Source organism: Festucalex cinctus, chromosome 21 (assembly GCF_051991245.1).
Source record: "Festucalex cinctus isolate MCC-2025b chromosome 21, RoL_Fcin_1.0, whole genome shotgun sequence".
NCBI classification, from domain to species: Eukaryota; Metazoa; Chordata; class Actinopteri; order Syngnathiformes; family Syngnathidae; genus Festucalex; species Festucalex cinctus.
The window spans coordinates 21,542,843-21,546,977 of NC_135431.1; the positions used below are offsets into that span (position 1 = coordinate 21,542,843).

Sequence of the window (4,135 nt, forward strand, 5' to 3'; positions counted from 1 at the left end):
CTGGCTCGTCCAGTCAGGTGGGAAATCATAAAGGCCACGCGGGAACGGTCCGTGGGGAATGCCTGTGGTGAGAGTTCAAAGTGTATGTCGCATTCGGTCAGGAATGCCTGACATTGTCCTTGGTCTCCCGAGTATCGCTACGGGGAAGCCAATCTCAAACCAGCCCCGGACACGACTGGAGTCGGGATCGGTAGTTCAGCGGTCTCTGGTTTCGTGACGTTCGGCGTGGAGTGTTGCAGGTGGCTCACCAGCTCCTGCACCTGTCCAGCGAGCTCTCCCATCCGGGTGACCATAGCCTGCTGGACCTCCTCCGTGTGCGATAGGCGGGCGGCCTGTCGCCGAAGTGCAGCCTCCAACTTCTCCGCTGGGTCCATGCTGGCCGAAGTGTACTGACACGAAGCGAGGAGGTAGGACTCAGACACAGAGTGACAGTTGGCCAACAAGGCTGCAGTTTTAATAGATCGAAACTCAAAACACCTCTCAAAGAGGGAAAAAAGGCTGAACAAAAAGAGCTCCAAACTGGAGATACAAAAAGGGCACTCAAAAACAGGGACAACTAAAGGCGCTCCACAATGGAGGAAAACAAGGGGCAAACAAAGGGCGCAAGACAAAGCAAGGCAAGACATCAAACTAGGACTGTGGATCAAGGACTGTGAGGACGCTTCCATGCACTGAGATGTGACACTGCGGCAACGGGGAGAGAATTCAGGTGGCTTTTATGTCCGGGTTGATTAGGAACAGGTGGTAGTGATCATGGGCGTGGACCGGTAATCAGTGAGGCTGCAGGAAGGGTAAGTGACCTGGGGTGAGATGAGAGTTAGTACTTTCAAAATAAACCGAGAACCTGACTGTGAAAATAAAAGCATGACCCGCCACTCTGGTGGCGGCGTGACAGTACCCCCCCCTCAACGGCCGTCTCCCGACGGCCCAGGAATCTCCGGATGTTCATCATAAAAATCGTCGATGAGGGAGGGGTCTACAATGAATCGGGCGGGCACCCACTGCCTTTCTTCAGGCCCGTAACCCTCCCAGTCAACAAGGTATTGGTGTCCCCGGCCCCGCTTTCGGACGTCCAATAATTTTCTGACCTTATAGACTGGGCCCTGACTGGAACCTGAATGTGAAAATAAAAGCATGAGTGGCGGCGTGACAGTCACATTGTTAAAGGTACACTCAGTATTATACAGTGGCATCTAGTGGTGAAATAATAAATCATTCGGAAAAAAAAAACAATTGTTTGTGTTAGTAGTATGTAAAAAGATATGTTGTATCGCATAAACGTACTTTTTTAAAATATAACGGTTAGTCTAGAAATCGCAAATTATCTTACATGTCCGCGCCTCGCCTGCTAGTGTCTGCCATGTTTCGCCGCCATCTTTCTGCTACGGGTGCCGTCAAAGACAAATTTCAGCGCTCCATTTCTTAACGCGTTTTTGGAACGCACTTCCGGTTTGTATGGCGACCGCATGTCCACGAAGAAGAAGAGTTTCCGGTCCCCGAAGAGAGCATTATCAAGCATCACACTTACTTTGGGAATTTATTTTATTTCAGCGCGACAAAACAAGAGTTTATATTGTAGCCGCATTTGCCAGATGGAGAGAAATGAGGAACAGACTAGGTTTGGGACGTGCCGGTGCCTTCGACTGCTTTCTACTTGACCGGTAAGTAAGAGTACATTTGTGTTTACGTTTTGAGAGCGAGAGAAAAAGTATACTCCGTACTAATTAATACGATGTTCGTACCTTTGTTTTACGATCACTGTATCTGTTGATTAGCAACTCCGCACCACTCGAACGATTTCGTTATGTAGCTACTTGCTTTGAAAAAAAAAAAAGATTCCCGCTGGCACGTTATATTTAGAGTAAATGCGCAAGTTATTGTGTAATGTAATGTAACTGTGATTTCGGAGGTATATTTGCCCATAACTTCAATAGAGAATCTAAAGCATACTGTATTAGTGGAGGAGTTGAAAATTATTTTCGTTGTGGTTGGTGAAAATAGGGTTCTCGAAATTAATTTTCGGCAGGGAATAACTTTCTGGACTTAAATGCTGGCTGTACCGTAAGCACTGCTAGAGTCTGAACTCTCTCACTCAAGTGTGTACTGGTCCATTGTGTAATTGGGTGCACAAGAATTTACAGGCTGCCACGTTTTCCACGGAAATTCGACAAGCAAGCAGCCTTTGCATATTCTATGCAGTATGCAGTCAAGTTACTTTTATCTAGCTAATACAATGTTTTGGGCCCAAAAACTAAAGATCTTACCTCTATTTTGGGGGCTTTGTTGGAAAGTTGGTGACATATAGTAGTATCATCAATTATTCTATTTTATTTTATAATTGTGTTTTTGTTTGTGTCACACTAGATCAACAGCCAAACTTGAGGGGTTCCAGAACCATATTCTGATGTATACAAGCATTCATGCACCGTTTAAATACATCACCGACCTGCAAGAAAAAAAAATATCAAGGGGAGAGTCAGCAGCCATATTGGAATGCCCCGAATGAGGACACTTGAATGGAGGACCCCAGAAGGCTTCGGTGTTGTACCACCAGTATCTCCACCTACCATATCTGAGCTGCAACAAACTGAAGTCAGCCGACGTCTTGGTATGTCATTTACATATGGACGGCATTGCACACTACATGAACTTTTTGTGTGAAGCAATACGGAATGGTCACATGTACAAGCACCACTTGTTTTACACAGGACCTGCTGACCAGGTGTCTGAAGCCATGGAGTGACTCCTCCCTCACTTTCCTCAGCAAGCCTTTGAAGAATATGATATCATCGTTGGTGGGAACATGCCCTCACTCCATAACATGTACTTGTGCAGTCAAGGAGCATGTCAAACTTAATAAAACCAGCAAACATTGAAGTGACTTCATTTTTACTGCAGTCTGTTCACACAATCAATGGACAAGCCTTCCTTAATTTTGCCCCAATAACATCATAGAGTAGGCGAAAAGTAGTGTTACAGATCATACTGTGTTCGGGAGAGTTTGAGGAATGTTGCAATGTTAATGGGGGGCAATGTCAGCACACACACACACACACACACACAAAAAAAACCATCATGGTATTGAGTTAATCAGATATTTTAGCTGTGTACAACACATACCTGCTCTGTAACACTACTTTTGGCCCAAACCTGTATGTCTATTTTCCATATTTTGAAATGCACAGCGTATTGGTAAAATTCTGGAACAACTGCAATTCATGTAGCTCATTATATTCTAACAGCATTTTTTTTTTTTTTTAGTTAATATGTTCATTTCATGTAGACTTTTATTTTACTTTATTTTATTCATTCATTTTCATGTACTGTACCTTACATTCATTGGCCAATGAAGAATTCCTTGTCATTGCAAGCATTTATAATAATTCTCCAGGCTTTTGATGTTTTACATTTCTGGTCATGTAAAATAGTGTTAGGTTAGGTGTCGAATGAACACTGCATGTTGACGCCAAAGGAAATAGTATTTTTTTAGTTATTCAAAATGTACAAATTAACACACAACAACAATATACAAGTTATACAAACTACAACAACAAGTGTCAGACATGGACTAATTATATGCCAGGTAAAAAACCTTTGTATTGTCCTCAAGGATCTGGGAAAGTGTCACTTATTTGCTACAAGTCCACCAAGGTGCTGCAGTCTGGGATCCAGGTACAGGAAATCATGGTGGTGCTGATGTGGGATCCAGGTACAGGAAATCATGGTGGTGCTGATGTGGGATCCAGGTACAGGAAATCATGGTGGTGCTGATGTGTCAAAAAGTATTTCTTGGTGTCAGTCTATCAGCTGGACTTGGATATCTTCATGTTCCTCCATGGTCATTTCCTGTACGAGTCTCTGCAAGAAGGTAACAATTGTATGTCAGATGAGGTACCAAACAATGAACTGAAAGTCACTGAGCCAATGAAGTACATTATTACATGAGCAAGACTATTTGTGAAAGCCATGTAAATTCCTGCACATCGAAGTACAAGGAAGCTGTTGTATCTTCAATCAAAACTAATTAAGTTGCTTAGTGATATTTATTAGGTAAAATTGTTCAACATGGTGACAAATCGATATCTGAGTAAAGGGTTTCAAATGTTTTTGTAAGCAGCACTTTTCTGAGTGGTTA

General features: G+C 43.2%; 1 long non-coding RNA gene across 1 annotated transcript; it reads left to right on the top strand.

Moving 5' to 3' along the window:
* The first annotated feature begins 1,172 nt into the window (after nt 1-1,172).
* LOC144009902 (uncharacterized) lies at nt 1,173-2,881 on the top strand. The gene is made up of 3 exons (XR_013281065.1): nt 1,173-1,661; nt 2,365-2,608; nt 2,709-2,881. It is a non-coding gene; the product is annotated as an uncharacterized LOC144009902 (long non-coding RNA).
* Nucleotides 2,882-4,135: the final 1,254 nt, after the last annotated feature.